Source organism: Pteropus medius, unplaced genomic scaffold, assembly GCF_902729225.1.
Source record: "Pteropus medius unplaced genomic scaffold, Ma_sr-lr_union100, whole genome shotgun sequence".
Taxonomy (NCBI): domain Eukaryota; kingdom Metazoa; phylum Chordata; class Mammalia; order Chiroptera; family Pteropodidae; genus Pteropus; species Pteropus medius.
This window is the reverse complement of record NW_024340692.1, coordinates 23,013,692-23,031,480: the sequence shown is the minus strand read 5'-3', so window position 1 is coordinate 23,031,480 and position 17,789 is coordinate 23,013,692. Positions and strand designations below refer to the sequence as shown.

The window sequence follows — 17,789 nt, the reverse complement described above, 5'->3', positions numbered from 1 at the left end:
ATCTTTTCCCGTGTTCAGGCTTACTTTCCTCTCCAGGCTGATGACTTCTAACAAAAATATCTCTCTCCATACATCAGACTGCCTCTTGGAAAGCCAAAGATTTCTCATTGCCTGGTGTCAGATTTGTATTCCTTAGCTTGTCATATAGGCTCCTTCGTGATTTGACTGCTTCTGTTTTCTATTTCTTGCTACATTCCTCCCTGAATGTAGGCACACAACACTGCTTAAAGTTTCTGATGTTTTATCATTCCTGTCTGGGCCTTCACAGATGCTGCTCCATTACCTGGGACCCTCCACCTCTACTCCCTCCTTAGTGGGCTAATTTCCACACCTTTCCCAGCTTTCTCCCTGGGATGTCTTCTTTCTCTAATCCTCATCTCACCTCCCTGCCTGTTTAGTGCCTAACTGCTCTACTCCCTGATGTCTCTGTATCATAACACTAGTATATGCAATGATAAACATCTTTTTAGATGGTTTTCCTCCCATAGACTGTAATCTCTTTGAAGGCAGGGACCATGTCTCATTTATGCTGTATTCCCAATGTTTAGCATAGTATTGGTACGTAGGAAATACTGAATAATGACTGTTAGAGCATTCTCTTCTATTTTCCCTTTAAGTCATTATCAGCGCCTTGTAGCTGCTGCCTATGAATGCAGTTTAGGGAAACCTTCATATTAATTAATCATTTAACACAATTAATTTAAAATTCATTTTCCTGAAGCTTAGTTATTTTCTGTCTGGCAAGATTTCTTTCAAGGCTTGCCAGATAATCTCTCCTCTACTTCCATTTAATTATGGCTTAATAGTTCTTCTTTTGGCTCCTATGACTTTAGTTTTCCTTTCAGCATCTGGTGGGTTCTACCCACATGCTTCCCTGAACACAGTGAGCAAAAGCTGCCTCTGCACAGCACCCCTGGATCCTCTGACAGGCCAGGTTTATGCTTGGCCTAAGACAAATGCTTTGGTTTTCCTGCAGGTGCATGACTTGGAAGGAACATGCGGTACAAGAAACTGGCTCTCCTCCTTCAGGGGTCTGGTGAGTAATTGTTTGACTAGAATACAGTTAAGTGGGATCATTTTACCTCTTATTCACTCTACACCACTCTTAATCCATCCTGACAACATTATACCCAGATTTCCAAGCCAACCTACCTGTCCATGAAACCTCAATGTTAATGCCGTCTGCTAATCTCAAACATGCATCTTCTCTGGACCTGTTTTTCGAGCAATGTTTGTTGGAGCCAATCCCAGGGCTCTATCAACAACACAGGCTATCTTATGTTAAGTGACATGTGGTCCCCATTTCTTTTTTCTACTCCGTAACTTAGAGCTATTCACAATGGCTCTTCTAAGCCTCCTCTACTCTTTTCATGGCACCTCTAGATTCTGTTCTATATTCCTGCTCTCTTACCTAAAGAGGATACCTCTCGTTTCACGAGGAAAATTAGTTTTCAGACACAAACTTCCTTGTTTTCTTTCCACTAACTCTGGCTGCCTTCCAATACATGGTCCATAATGCAGCCACCACTACCTTCTCTTCAAATCCTTCCACGACTTCCTGTTGCTGTTAGGATAAAGACCGACCTCCTCACAGTGATCTAAAATGGTGCTACTCAATGCGAAGTCCACAGTCTGGCTGCTGGTTGAGAACTGTTATGGTTCTATAAGATAAAGAGCTTGCTTCAGAATATAAATCATGTCTGTTTATTTCAGCAGGCCAGACTTTCTTGATGAAGGAAGTAGTGTGTTGAGTAACATTCTATTACAAACTCCTTATATCATTATGCACTGGCACTTTGAATGAACTAGTCTGCAGTGTACTATATCTCCTGGGCATGAAGGGCTATGATCTCTGCAGCCTTGTCTTGTACCCTACTCCCTTTCATTCTCAGTAATCCAGTCCACCAGTGGCCTCATTTCAGGCCTGCATACTTACAGTGGTTTATAATCCATGGTACACCTCTCAAGGTTTTTGACTTTGCCATTGCCTTGTTCCAAACCTTCCATGACACTCATTGCCAACACAATACAGCCCAAACTCTTAAGATGGACATAATTTGGCTTTAACTTCACTTTCTAGACTTAAAAAAAAAATCTTATGGGTCTAATTGTCTCTGTATCTTTGCTGCATCCCAGCTCTGCCTATTATAATATTAAAAATTCTTCTAGTCATCATCCTTACGCCTCCTTCTTTGGGAACACTTCACTGAGAATCCAAGCAAGATATGGATCCCTTTGCTCCTCTGAACTTATAAACAATTTAATGGGACACATCTGGAATTGCCATGAGGCATCCATATCTTCTCTGTCCTTCTAGTATCTAAGCTCTATAAGAGTGGGGGCACATCTCTGTATTCAGTGCAGTTCTCATCATGGTATTATACACATAGTCAACCTGATCAGTAAATATTTGGTGAACGAATGAATAATGGATCACCATGAGGACATGTTCTCTGGCTATTTCTCTCTTTTTCCAGTTTCAAGGTTCTGTAGTTACGTTTAGACGATACTCTGCTTCGTAGCAACACAATACCTAAGCTCACAGAGTGTTGCAAATAGCTGCTAAGAGCATCCCTCCACTACTTTAGAACAATCTGTTCTCCCTCTCAAGTGGAGAGAACAGGATTCAATAGTGATTAAGTGCTTTTGTTCTCTTGGCATTTAGAGGCACTGGGGGCATCAGTGTTCTATACTCAGCAAAATGCCCATCTCGGTTGTAATTTTTTTCCTGTGAATAACAGCTATCCACAAAGATGTTCCTTTATAATTTTCCATCCTTTTAGATTTATAAAAAACATTTTAACTACATACCTGCAGAAAATGAATGGGAAGAAGTTTACATTATATTTAATAAAAGTTTAGGGAAATGTCTTTATGGCACAAAATAATTTAGGAAAACTTTAACCATGAGAATTGTACCATGAGGCATCAAGAGTTCAAGAATTATCAAAATTTCTGATTATAATGCAAAAATATTGTGGAACAAATAACTCCAAAACTCAGTGACATAAACAAGAATTTGATTTTCTTGTATCTATGGGTAAGCTGTAGTGACACTGCTTTAGACCTCCAGATGGCTGCTTTTACTCCATGCTTTTGGTCAATTTGAAATCTGTCTCACACATCTTACTCTGGGACCTTGTGGCGTAAGATGGGGCAACTGTGGAGCAGCAGCTCCCAGAGCACACTCTTGTCATAATGGTCACTGAAACATAAAATATGAGCCCAACCACACAAGCTCATTTAGAGCCTCTGCTGGCATCATGTCTGCTCGCTCCATTGGCTAAAGCATGTCACAGATCTAAGTTGTATTTAAAATATGTGCATATATTTAAAGTTGTTGGGTGATATCATGGAAGAATATTGCATCTTGGACAGTGCTACCTTAGCATTTTCATTGGCATTTGCAAACTTGATAAACATCATGGAAACTTTTACAACTTTGAAAACTTTTTGAACTTGCGGAATGACTTCTAGGAAAAGATGAAGGTACACTTCAGACTCAACTATTGTTATTGCAACATTGGGAGAATAATTGCTGATGATGGAACAATACAAACTAAAGATTTGAGATTCACATATTCTTCATTAATATCAGCATTGTATAGAACATTTCTGGAGAACTGCAATGGTAGCTTTATATGATTTCTATCATTAAACAGTATAAATCTGAGGTAGATTCTGATAAGACATGTATCATAAGTCCTAGAGCATCTATTACTCAAAAATGTAGTTAAAAATCAGCAAGAAATTAAACATTACACTAGAAAATATCCGCTTTAAATAAAAGGAGGCAGTAAAGGAAGAATAGAGGAACAACAAAAACAAAAACATAAAACATAGAAAACAAAGGATAAAATGACAGACATAAATCCTACCATATCAGTAACAAAATTAAATATGAATGTATTAAACAATCCAATCAAATGGCAGAGATTGTCAAACTGGATTAAAAATATCAATTATGTTGTCTACAAGGAAACACGCCTTAGATTCAAAGGTACAAACATGTTCAAAGTAAAAGGGCAAAAACATATATGTCATGCAATAAAAACCATAAGAATGCAAGAATGGCTAAACTAATACAGAAAAATAGATTTTAAAACAAAAAAAAATGTTACCAGATAGAAAGAGGGACATTTTGTTATGCAAAAAGGGTCAATCCATCAGGAAGACATAGAAATTATCAACATATGTGCACCTAATAAGAGAATGCCAAATATACAAAGAATTAAAAGGAGAAATAGCATATTTAACAATATGAGTTGCAGACTTAATACTCCATTGTCAATAATGGGTAGAACAACTAGGCGTAAGACCAACAAGATATAGAAGATTTGAGCAACACTATAAATTCATTAAACCTAACGTCTATACAATACTCAACCCAAAAGCAGCAAGATACACATTTTCTCAAATGCATATGGAACGTTCTCCAGGGTAGAGCATGTGCTAGGCCTTAAGACAAGAAATTGAAATTCACATAGATTGATAGCGAGAATGTAAAATGATGTAGCCATTTTATAAAACAATTTGAAAGTTCCTTAAAATGTTAAACACAAAGTTACTCTATGATCCAGCAATTCCACTACTAGACATATATACTCAAGAGAAATAAAAACTTATGTCTACACAAAAACTTTGTACATGAATGTTCATAGAAGCATATCTATAATATCAAATGATAGAATAACTCAAATGTCGATATATTGATAAACAAATAAGCAAAATGTGGACTATCTGTACAATGGAATAGTCATGAAAAGGAATTAAATATTAATACATGTTACAACATGGATGAACCATGAAAGCATTATGCTAAGTAAAAGAAGCTACTTACAAGAGACCGTATAGTGTATGATTCCATTTATATGAAATGCCCAGAATAGGCAAATCTGTAGAGACAGAAAGTAGATTAGTGGTTGCCTATGGCTGAGGGAGAATAGGAAATGACTGATAATGTGTACAGGTTTTTTTTTTTTTTTTACGTAGGGGGAACGAAAATCTTCTAAAGTTGTATTGTGGTGATGCTTGCACAACTCTGTGGATACACTAAAAGCTGTTGTGTATATTAAATGGATGAGATTATGGTATATAAATTATATCAGTAAAGCTATTAAAATTATGATAAATTTTATACTTAAACATTTGAAAATTCATTTGAATTACACACTTTTAAAAATGCAACTTAACAAAACTAAGTCAAGAAAGAAAAGAATATCTAATAATCCCGTATCTATTCGAAAAATTGTTTGTGTAATTTTGTACCTTTACAGAAAATAATTTCCAGGGGTAAATGGCTTTCCTGGTAAATTCTTCCAAAGACTTAGAGAAGAAATAGCAGCAATATTATATACAAATTTTCCAGGAAACAGAAATAAAAGAATATACTGTTCATGTCTTTTTATGAGGTCAGCATAAACTTTAGCCTAAAGCTGAAAAGAATATTACAAGAATGGAATCACAGGCTAGTTTCTCTTCTGAACATATATGCAAAAATTATAAACAAGAGCACCAACTATATCTATGATATATGTGAAATAACAATACAACACAACCAAACTGGTTTTATTCTAGTAATGCATGGTTGGTGTAATGTTCAAACATAAAACAGATCTCAGGATGAGTTAGAACAGAAAAAAAATTTTGGAGTAAAATCTTCACCAGGAGAAACACAAAAGTGAATAAACACAACAGATAATGTCTTATGAAAAATAAATGAAGATTATAGAATATTCTAAAATTTTAAAACAAACAGAAACAGTTAAAAACATTTCAAGAGAAAGTGACGAATATTAAACATAGGCAAAAAAGGTAACATATAAATTATAGAACCCTTAAAGAACAAAGTTGAAACAACAAATACTAATAGTATAATTCAAGAAACTTTTCTAAAATAATAATAATAGAAACTGCATATTAATAGTGAGACTATTAAGCCAGAACAACCAACACCACGATGTATTCTAGACACACACACAAGCACATCTGATCCCTGTCCATTGAATAGGCCAAGAAATAATAACCAACTCAGTAGCAAAAAACATTGATAGAGCCCGGGTTATGAAATTAAAATAGCTGATTTCAGGTCTGTGGAGCATTTCTGAGAGATAAGCTTAGAAAACCTTGTGATACTAAATAACATGGAAGTTATCAAAGCCTATGAGAGAAATTTCAAAAGGACTCAGGAGCCAAATGAGAAGAGGCTCTCCATGGACAATGGAAAAAATTGCACTTCAGTGTTTTTGAACATTTGAAGCCAATCAAATGTGTTTAAATATCGGTTTCTGTGGACACCAAAAACCCAAATTGTCAACTTATGAGGATAATTGCAAAAAAGAATTCATTATAATGAAAACTGATTTTTAAAAAGGTAGAAGAGGGGCGGGATAGGGGAATGACCATGCTTTTATCCTGTCTTTCCTCTGTGAACTGTACTACTGTGTAACCCAATTGTAGATGAAGAGATAGATCTGTTCATAAATATTCCAGCCAATAAATGAAAAATAAATGATCAAGTTAGAATGTCATAAATTTGCAATCCCTAATGAGTCATCAAGTATCAATGGCTGCTAATATCACAAAAAAAAGAGATAACCAGACATTATCTGCTTCCTGATGAAATAAGGTAGTCTTTTCAAAAGGATTGATCAGTTACCTATTTTCCGGGAAATATAAGGGACAGAGAAACATGTTGAACTGCACCGTGAACATGTACTCAGCAAAATCCATTTTGTGGAAGCCTGTACAGGTCAAGTGGCCTGCATTCTTCATAGATAAATTGTAGGGTAATAAAGGATTAAAAAGTGACATAGATTAAAAGAGAAGAGAATTGTTTAAAACTGGGCAAAACTAAACCATGCTGTCTAGGGAGGCACACTTGGGTGAGAAATTTATAAAGAAATTTAAGGAAGAGTTAATTATAGAAGTTAGGAAAATGATTGCTTTTTGGAAGAAAGGTTTTATAATTGGATCAGGTCAAATGGATGGGCTTCAGGCAAAATTCTATTTCTTGACCTAGGTAGTGATTACAAGGGTATGTCTAATAATATCATTAAGCTATAAATTTGTTTTTTGTGGTTTCTTGAATCTATGTTTTATTTTATAATAAAAATGTTTTTAAAAATCAAACACATAAGGAAAAACTCCACACAGAAGAAAACTTTGTTGAGAGAAATTAAATCAGACTTAAATGGACAAATATATCATGGTCATTGATTGTAAGACTTAATGTTGTAAATCAATAATCTCCAAACTTTCTGTAGATTCAATGCAATAGCGCAATAGCAATCAGAGTCTCGTGTGTGTGTGCGTGTGTGTGTGTGTGTGTGTGTGTGTGTAAAAGGACAAGCTGAGTCTAAAATTCACATGGAAATTCTTAGAGCCAATTAATAGGAAGACATTATGAAAAAGAAGAACAAATCTGGAGGACTTATACTACCAGACAGTAGGACTCATTAAAACTGTGATAATTAAAACAATGTGGTATTGACACAAGAATAAATAGAGCAGTGGAACAGAACAGAAGGTTTGGACTCTGACCCAGATATACATGCTTATTTCATTTATATCAAAGATGACACTACAGTGGGTAAAATTTTTTTTCAATAAATGCTAATGTGTCAGTCTTCATATAGAAAAAAATGATTTTGATCCAATTGCACCCCATGTATAAAAATCAATTCTCTATGGATTGTTGATCTAAGTGATGGAAAAAATGATCACTAAAGAGTGAAAAGGCAAAACAAACAAACAAACAAACAAACATATTTTTTCAATACTTCTGGATAATTGATTCCAGTTTATCTTAGAATCCAATACGAAAAAGACAGACAACTCAACTGAAAAATGAGTAACGCTTGAAACAGTACTTCAAAAAAGAAAATATTAAAAATAACCAAAAAGCTGGATGTACTCATCCTAATGAAGGAAATGAAAGTTAAGTAATTAAATTTAAAAACAAACGAATTAATCATTACATATTTGAATTATTTCTAGTTTGTGGCTATATGAATAGTGCTTCTTTGAACATTACATACCCACTGAAATGGCTAATATGAAAAAGAGAGCTGACGAAGATGTGGAGCAACTGGAACTCTCATGCACTGCTGTTGGGAGAGTAAATTATCAGTACTTTAGAAACTGCTGGCAGTACTATGGAAAGCCGAATATATGCATAGCCTATGACCTGGCGATTGCACTCTTAATATGTAGTCAGCAGATGTTGTGTACATATGTGTCCTAGGAGACATGCAGAAGAATGTTCAAAGAAGTACTATTTATATAGCCACAGACTAGAAATAATTCAAATATTTCTCAAGAGAACAAATTGTGGTAACTTCATACAATAAAATATAATGAAAGCAAATAAACTCTTGTTATATATGCAAAAATATGGCTGCATCTTACAAATTTCATGTTGAGTGAAAAAAGCCAGATGCAAAAGAGTTCATACCATATATTAGTTATCTATTGCTTCATAACAAATTACCACAAAATTTAGCAACTTTTGACAACACACGTTTATTATCTCAGTTTCCGTGAGTCAGGAACCTAGGTGTGGCTTAGCTAGGTGCTTCTTCCTCAGGTTGTAATCAGGGTGTCTGCTGGGGCTGTGATTTCATTTGAAAACTCAATAACTAAGGAAAGATTTGCTTCCAAGTATGCTTATGTGGTTCTGGATAGGATTCATTCCTCATAGGCTCTTGGACTGAGGGCTTGAGTTTCTCACTTGAGCAACTCTTTTCAAAGACCTACTTTTTCATTCTATGCAGCTCCCCTGCAGTTCACTCTAATTGACTTTATTGACTTCAAGGGATTTTACTTGAAATTGAACTTTCTTTCTGGCCTTCTTCCAGTTCCAATCCCCCCAGATTGTCTTAGAATAGCTCCCCCTTTCAGATTCTCCTTTCAGGTACCCAATCTAAGTCACTTGTGTAATTAACAACAATAAAAACAATTGGTGCTTATTGGAGGATGAGATGAATGACCTCCTCATGTCAAACTTTTCACTCTTATGGCTCTAAATTAATTTGAAGAGATGTCCAGGGCCAGTTGCCTAACTTACAAGGTCCAGGGCAAAATGAATATGTAGGGTCCCTTGTTTAGAAAGCAGGAAAAGTGGTATTAGCAGTACTAAAATATAAAATATATTTTTTAAGTCTGTCTCTAAACTAGTCAGGGCATTTTTTATTTGCTATTGATCATAATCTTTACTTATTCTGAGTAAAAATTAAAATTTTACATTATCAGCATGAATTTTACCTTTCATCTTTATATTGTATAATGTGAGTTTTATGTGCAAATTTAAGAGCTTTTCACTTGTATGCAAAAATTACAATTACATAATTTATTCTTGCATCTGTCTTTCTTATCCATACTGTGGAGATGCTGCACAAAACTAACTTTTAATTTCACCTCTTAATACATGCAGTTTCTACCACTAGTCTTTACCTTCAGTGTACTGATATGTAAAGGACTGAAAGGGAAAGGAACTATGGGTTACTCTATCTTTCCCTTTCCTTCTATGTCATCATTTTCAGTGAAAGCAATTGGCTAACACAGAGAACTAAATGAGTGAGGAAGGATGTAGTAAGTTCTTTGGTTGTTCATGTTTCTTAAAACACCATTGCCTTCTCTTTGTGTGAAGGACTCTGATTAGAATGTAAAGCGTGGCCTCAGAGCTGTCAGCACCTCCGCTTACTCAGTCATACAGGTAACAGGCTTTGAGTCTTGCTGAACCCCCACCCATCACAGGTCCATCCGAATTGTGTGCACATGGGCATTGCAATTGCTATATACGAATTGGGCAGCAAGGAACAGTGGGCATGCATATTGTATGTATCTGCTCCTCAAATGCATGCTCCCATGGACTTCACTTAGAAAATATAAGTTGGAAGATAAAATTAAGAATTTCAAGACAATGACAGTAGACTATTAAACCAAGCATGGAGCCCTTCTGAGTGTTGAGCCCTGGGGACTGCTCATGAAGACAGCTCTGGCTGGAGTACAAAGGTGAATAAGGCTTAGATCTTGCTCAGTCCTGTGGGCGGTTAGCCCACATATCTCTAGGCTTCTGATTTGGACATACTTTAGGGCAGCTTGGGCTTCTGTGTTGACATACCACTCTTGTTTCAGCATTTACAAAAAAATTTATTTAAGACCATGTTATTTCTTTTGAGCTTAGTAAGAAATTTAAAGATTTGTTTGCTCTAATTTATCAAGCATTAGGTATTTTGTGATGGGAGGGATTTTCAGAATATCTAGTTTTGTTAAACTCACGGAAATGGAGATCACAGAACACATTTTTTTTTCCTATTTAAAGATTTCACAGTGTTCTACTTCAGATTTCATAAACCTTTGATTAATACTCATTTTTATTTTGGTTATTTTTTAAACCAATTTTATTTTTTATCAGAGTAATGCATGCCCTTTATTTGAAATGTCAAATCTTGCTAAAAAGTCTCATAACAAAAAACATAGGACCCTTTCCAAAGCCCCTCCCCCTCCACCTCTAGTCCTGCTTCCCAAAGGCTATGGCTTTAAAGTCACTGTAGCCATTTCTTATAAAATTCATCTCCATATTTTAAAATGGTGTGTTTTTAGTCAGTATTTTATTGAGTCATCAGTTTTAGACCTGTATATTGTAGTATACTCTAATTATGTTAATTCTCTTGGGATATTTTTTCTTAGTGCAGCCAATACTTTTTTAATTTACAAATTTGTTTTTTAATTAACCAGATTTCCCATGTACTTTAAATCTCATGCCTATTTCCTACGTGCTCTAATCATCAAACAGTCATTGCCTTTATTCCCCTGAAGACATCCCGCTAACAATCCTACATCCTCTTATTCAATATAGACTACTTGTTTTCTGGACCTGCTATATAGCTGCCACCCAGGGACCCGATTTCCTGGATGCTAAATTTTTCCTTTTCTTATATTTTCCCTCTTGTTTTAGTAGTGATATATCCTCCAGGAGCTTCCTGATGCTAAGTGAAAAGGAAGTCAATTTTGAAAACTTCAGATGTCTGAAAAAGCTTTTATTCCATCTTCCCTCATGCTTAATAGTTTGTGAAAGTAGAGAATCGAAGATTTAGAATCATTTTAAGTCAAAAGTGTGAAACATTCTTCACCAGACCTGACTTCCATTGCTGTTGTTGAGAAATCCAATGCAATTCTAATTTCCCTACTGTTAGTTATACCTGGTTTTCTTCTTTACACCCTAAGTGTTTTTTATTTTTATCCCAGGGTCTCTCAGATTTCCTGTTGATGTGACTTGTTATGGATCTTTTCATTTTTTGTCCATGGTACTCAGTGATCTCTTTATATTGTGAAATTCAGTCCTTCAGTTCTGACTACGCTGCAGCATATGCTTATAAAATAATTTTTCTCTTCCCGTCTGGAGGACCTGTCCAGTCGGATGCTTATCTTCTTGGACCAAGCCTCTATTTTCTCATCTTTTCTCCTTTTGTCTTTTAGTTCACTTCTTTGGGACACATCTTAAAAGTTTTTTTTCCATTCTACCTATGAACTATTTTCATTTCAGAAATTATTTTTGACTTCCAAGTATACTTTCTTGTACTATATCATTCAGTTTTTCCGGTATTCTAATCATGTTTCAAGTATGCAGTATTTTATTTTACTTTTGAAGATATCAATAATAGGTAGTTTCTTTTTATAGTTTTCTTCAGCTTCGTTTTTTATCTCTTTTTCCTCCAATTTCTATTATTTGCTTGTTTGTATAAGTCTTATATTTTAGGTTTTTCTTAAGTGTATGATGACCTTTGGATTTCTGTCTATCTTTAAGAATAGGATCTTAAGTATATGCATTCTGTGTACAGATGTGTGTATTTACTCTAGAAGGGCTGTGTGGTGAGCTTCCGGTTGTGGTTGGACACTCAAATATCTATGTCTGGAGGCCTTTTTCCCAAGATTTAAAAAAAATATCCTGGGGAAGGCTCACTGATCTTTTGCCTTGGTTTTTGTAGCTAACTGCTAGAATTTTTGAAGCAATGGCAGTGCTTGAAGTGGATGGTTCAAGAGGAGAACTACTGTTTTGAAAGCACTTTCAGGCAATCCTCCATCTCACCCTGCCCTCTTCTTTACTTGGATCCCTGATTTCAAAGCCTATTAAGTTCCACTTCTCTAGGAGGATTTTTTTTGTGTCTGGAGTGTTACCTGTCTGGGAACCATCTGAACTTAACCTTGAGGTCTCCTGCTGGTTGGGCATCTTCTCAGAGAGGAAACTATTCTCACAGAGTATTTCCATGGTAGCTTGCTTGGTGACTTCATACAGGACAAAGGGCTCACCCATCCATCAGTAGTGGCAGAGTTCACCATGAAGCCATAGAGATCCTGGGAAAAAATGAGACAGAGAGTGGGGGGAAGTTTGATGGATGTTCAAGTGGCAGAGGAGGAAAAGGAATGAAGAGGAGAAAGAATGAGGTGGCAGAGGAGAAGGAATGGGAATGTCTGCATTCTGCCTAACATGGCTCCCATCCTGTCCTCTCTTCCCTCTACTGATTCAGGCCACAGGACGTTTTGCCTGACTGGATCAATGTGCAGCACTTGGATACCATCCCAGCATGATGTGAATGTTTTATGTGCAAACACGAAGACAGTATTTGCATGGATGTTGTTAGGCCAGGCATTGCCCTGTCTTGGGAAAATCATCTTCATGCCTTTTCTAGCCATGCTGGATGACAGTTTGTCAGATCTTGTCCTTGATGCAAACTGTTCAGTCATCAGGGTTGCATCACCACCTTGTGGTCTTTGTTAACTTGGAGGAGCCAAAATAGGTGTCCTCCAGGCCCCTTTAGCTCACGTGGCTTAGTAGGGTTTAGTAGTCCTGGGCTTGCCTTGGACCACTTGAAGTCAGGGTCCAAAGACCCTTAGTGCTTCCTCATCCTCGTCCCCATTTGTGTTGTCTGGGACACAGCATGGAAGAACTGAGTGGAGCAACATTCCTGAAAACTTCAGAGGGTGAGATCAGAAAGGACATGGCAAAGGAGATGTGGATTCCCCAGGAATGTGTGATGTAAGAAGCCATTGGAGCCACCTTTTGTACCAATGCCACCCTTTACTCCTAAAGGGGTAGAGAAGTTGGGGCAGTGTGGCTCACCTGGTTCCCTCTAGCTGTTCACCTGCCTTAGCTTCTGGATTATGGATCTAGAAAAGCACCCTTTAGCTCCTATTATATGGGGGCAGGCTTAGAGACTAAGCAAAGCCCAGAGCCTGGGAAGATTAATTTCTGATTACAATCTCATGAACAATACTGCATATCTATCATTGTGTTAGATTTTTCCAACTTGAAGTTCAGAGATTCTCAGTCACTCATTAGGTAGAAAACCAGGACTAGAGACTCAGGTGATGACCTCTCATGTTGGTGATCTTTGTCATATTCTTAAAACCCAAGGTCTTCTCACCAAAGGAGAGTTTGTGGTTTGAAAGAACCATAGGATATTCCCAGGACAAACCTCCGTTTACTTAACTAACCCCAACACATAATCTGGTAAGAAGGAAATGCTAACTCTGGTATTTTTGCAACAGGTAGAGTATACTGAAAACTTTATCTATGTCAAGATACAGAGTTCATTCAGCAAAGCAGCTGCCCAAAGATGTTCATATCTTATGGACTGAGATTTTTTTAAAAAAATATTTATTTATTTTTATTATGGTGACATTGGTTAACGAAATCTAGTGTTTCAGGTGTACAATTCAACAGTCAGGCGCATGCGTATATATATATATATATATATGTGTGTTCACCACCCATAGTTATATTTATTTCTGTCACAACATATTTGACCACTTTTATCCCGTCTCCCTCCCATTTCCCCCTCAACCCTCTGCTAACCATTAGTCTATTGTCCATGTCCATGAGTCTCTTGTTTGTTTGTCCTATTTGTTTGTCGCTTTAGGTTTATATGCCACATACAAATGATATCATGTGGTTTTCAACTTTTTCCGTCTGGCTTATTTGGACTGGGATTTTTTACTTGTGGCAGATTGCATTTCTTAAAATGACCATAGCAGTATACTAAATCCAGCATTCTCTTACAGTCTTTATTAGTCTCTACCAAGAGTTGGAGTCTATTTATCTCTCCCTTAAGGTTGAGTGGCACTTCGTGGCTGTCTCGATAAATAGAATGCAGCACGCCTGACGATACGTTTCCTAGGGCTGCCATAAGAAAGTATCACAAACTGCATGGCTTAAACAACAGAAATTTATTCTCTTATAGTTAGAAGTTCAAAATCAAGGCTTCAGTAAGATAGATTTGGAGAGTTCTGAGGGAAAGTCTGTTCCATGCCTTTCCCAGTTCTGGTGGTTGCAAGAAATCTTTGGCATTTTTTAGCTTGTAGATGCATTATTCCAATCTCAGTTTCCATTGTCACATGGCATTCTTCCTTGTGTGTCCTGTGTTCAAATCTTCTAAGAACACCAGACATTGGATTAGGACCCACCATAATCTAGTATGACCTCATCTTAATTTTATTATATCTGCAAAGACCCAATTTCCAAATAAGGTCACATTCACAGGTACTCGGTATTATAACTTGAACATATTTTTTGGGGTGAGGGGTAGACACTGTTCTACCACGACAATGAGGTTGAATAATTTCTAAAGTTAGGTCTTAAAGGCAATCAGACTTTAGTCTGGATCTTTTTCTCTAAGGTGCTCACCTTTGGAACTCAGCCAGCATTTTGTGAGGAAGCCCAGAACACATGAAGGAGCCACATACTGATGTCCTGGCTGACAGCCCCAGGTAAGATTCTAGCCCATGGCTGGTATTAATCACCAGTCATGCAAATGAATGAGCCTTCAGATGACTCCAGTTTTAGTCTTCGATCTGTGCCAGCTGATGCCAAGTGGAACAAAGATAAACTGTCCCCTCTGATCCCTGCTCAAATTGCAGATTTATAAGCAAGATAAATATAGTTGGTCCTTTAAATCACTAACTTTTAGGGTGGTTTGTTATACAGCATTGGATTACTGTATAACAAACCACCCTAAAAGTTAGTGATTTAAAGGGACACTGCCCCGTGTCCACTGCCCTACTTGAGACACTTGAGACCTTGGGTGGCAACCCTTTGGAGTAAGAATGTAGCCTTGGGATCTGGCCGCTGGTTTCTTTTGGATTCAACCATCCTTTCCTCAAGATGCAGTTGAAGTAGGTTAGCTAACTATGTGAGCGTTACCTGCTTCAGCCTGGTTTAAGATGTAGCCAAGTACTTACTGCCTTTATCAGCAAGGAGTCTCTCCCACCCTCTGGAGTTCCAATTGCTTCACTTTTCTCATCTGTAAAGTGGGCATAATGATACTTACCTCCTTTATGTAAGCTTGTTGTTGCTCAGTGTCTGGCCTATTGTAAATGCTCAATAAGTCTGTTTGATTGAAAGTTAAAACATTAGAAATTTTTTTTTTTTCCGTATTAAATAATCTCATTGATGGAGGTTGTACAAATTTGTAAAACATCCATACATGGTAACCAACTGTAAGTCTGTGTTACTTTGGAATCATGATTCTTTAGTGTCAAATAAGGGATAGTAAATATTAATTATAGCAACACAATCTTCATTGCTACAGTTCATAAGAACATATTTATTAAAATTGGTGGCACTAAGACAAGAGTAATTATTAAGTTGACAAGTTGCAAGAGTTTTCTTTTTTTAACTAGCTGCAGCCCCCTTACAAAGCAAGAAAAGACCCAAAAAGGCCTATATAAAATGCTTGGGAAATTTTTAACTAATAGTATTTCTTTTATGATGGTAAGATTTATCCCCTATATTAGAAACATACGTGGCATGAGACTGTGAATTTTTCTGGGATGAGTATGAAGACTTCAGGATTAGCTAGATTTGGGGAGCACTTAGGTGATCCTGGAATCTCAAGTGGAAGCCAAGCTTAACACTTCTGAGTCATGCTATTTTTGTATGTGAGATACTATGTATTATTTGCTGGTAATTTTTATTCAGTCTTTCGTGTATCTCAGAAATGTGGACACTTTTATGAATTGTAAAATACAGATGAATTTTATCCACATAGTTTTTGGCAGAAGGAAGTTTCTTTCAACAAAGTCTATTTAGTTTTGTTTGTTTTATTCTCATACTTCCTGGTGTATGCTAAACGGAATCCATTCTTATTTATATTACTGTCTTTTTTAAAAGCTCCTTTCTACTCGCTTTTCACAAACCTAAACACTACTGGTAGATAACTTTTTCTCCCTGCATTCTGTGGAACGCTTATACACTCTAAATGCTAAATGGAAAGCAACCAAAACCTCAATTTACAAATCTGTGCACTTGAAAATGCGTAGCTGCAGTCAATCCTTTGTCTGGAGCCTGGGAAGAATACTTGATTCTGTTGCTAGGTGGCAGTGTTCCTTTACCAAAAAGATGGTCCTTAGAGTCTGCAGATCCCTTACTTAAACAGAAGGGAAAACACCGCCCCTTCATTAGCAACTTCTCACCCAAACTTCCCGGTTTTAGCCGACAAAGAGGCACCAGCCCTGTCTGAAATTGCCAAACTGGAATGATCAGACAAAAATTTCTTCCCGCTAGCTACTGTACATTGCAAAACAGGGCAGTCTTCAGTATAAAGCACATGGTTGCTTCCACTAACTGTAAACATCTAGAGTTTGTCTCCGACTCCAGTAAACAAGTGATATAATCTCACTTGTTCAGTGATTGGTAGTTTAGCATTAAGTTCAGGAAAGAGCTCTAGCTCTTTACCCCATCCACCTCCCCTCCCCCTTTCCCTCTGATAACCACTAATCTGCTGTGTCCTTGAGTCTCTGTTTGTTATGTTTGTTTGTTGTTTTCAGTTTTATGTCCCACAGATGAAAGAAATCACATGGTTCTCAACTTATTCTGTATAATTTATTTCGCTTAGCACGATAATCTCAAGATCCATCTATTTTGTCGCAAATGGCAGTATTTCATCTTTTCTTATGGCTTAGTAATATTCCATTGTATATATGTACCACATCTTCTTTATCCAATCACCTATCATAGGATGCTTCGGTGAAAGTTCATTTTAAAAGTTTCTTTCATTTCATCGTCAGATATGGTTGCCAGATTTGGCAATTAAAAATATCAGTTAAATTTAAATTTCAGATGAACAATGACTTTTAAAAGTTGGGTTTATTGAGGTATAATTTAGATAGAATAAAATTCATCCTTTTTTAGGTGTACAGTTCTACAAATTTTTACAAATGTACACATCATGTAACTACTATTACTCTCAAGATAGATTATTTTCATCACCCCCAAAAGTTTCTTGGTGCCCTTTTTTAGTCAGTCCCTCACTCACCCTCTACCTCTGACAACCACTGATCACATTTCTGTTTTTATAAGCTTACCTATTCCACAGTGTCATATAAGAGAAATAATATATTACATAGCCTTTTGTGCCTTTAGCATGATACTTTTGAGATTTATCTTTGTGGTTGTAGGTGGCAGGAATTGAATTTTGTTTGTTTTGGGTGGTGGTATAAGTATGACCCATGGAAAAATTGGGACTTACTTATAATGAAAAATATTTGTTGTTTATCTGAAAATTTCTGAATCAGCAGGCCTGGAGTAGAACTTGGAACTTGAATTTTAACAAAAACCTACGGTGTTTTCCATGCAGGTAATTCTCAGATCACACTTTCAAACAGGAAGTATTTGAAGCAGTTGGGTCAGAAATCTCCTTGAAAATCTTGTTAACTCGATTAAGTCTTTTACTAGAAAAATACTTATAGAAGCTCAATAGTTTCACATAATTTCAAGAGTTTGCAGGATT

At 36.5% G+C, this 17,789-nt stretch overlaps 1 long non-coding RNA gene across 5 annotated transcripts in view; it reads left to right on the top strand.

Annotated features, from left to right (window-relative positions):
- The window catches only part of LOC120588447 (uncharacterized), a 106,877-nt gene that overhangs the window by 1,959 nt on the left and 87,129 nt on the right, over positions 1-17,789 (top strand). For 3 of the 5 annotated variants that reach the window (XR_005649251.1, XR_005649259.1, XR_005649264.1), the window contains exons 2-5: positions 977-1,036; positions 14,679-14,769; positions 14,987-14,998; positions 15,035-15,178. This is a non-coding gene — a long non-coding RNA (uncharacterized LOC120588447). The remainder of the gene's footprint in view (positions 1-976; positions 1,037-14,678; positions 14,770-14,986; positions 14,999-15,034; positions 15,179-17,789) is intronic. The other 2 variants (XR_005649269.1, XR_005649292.1) reach the window with 1 other exon arrangement.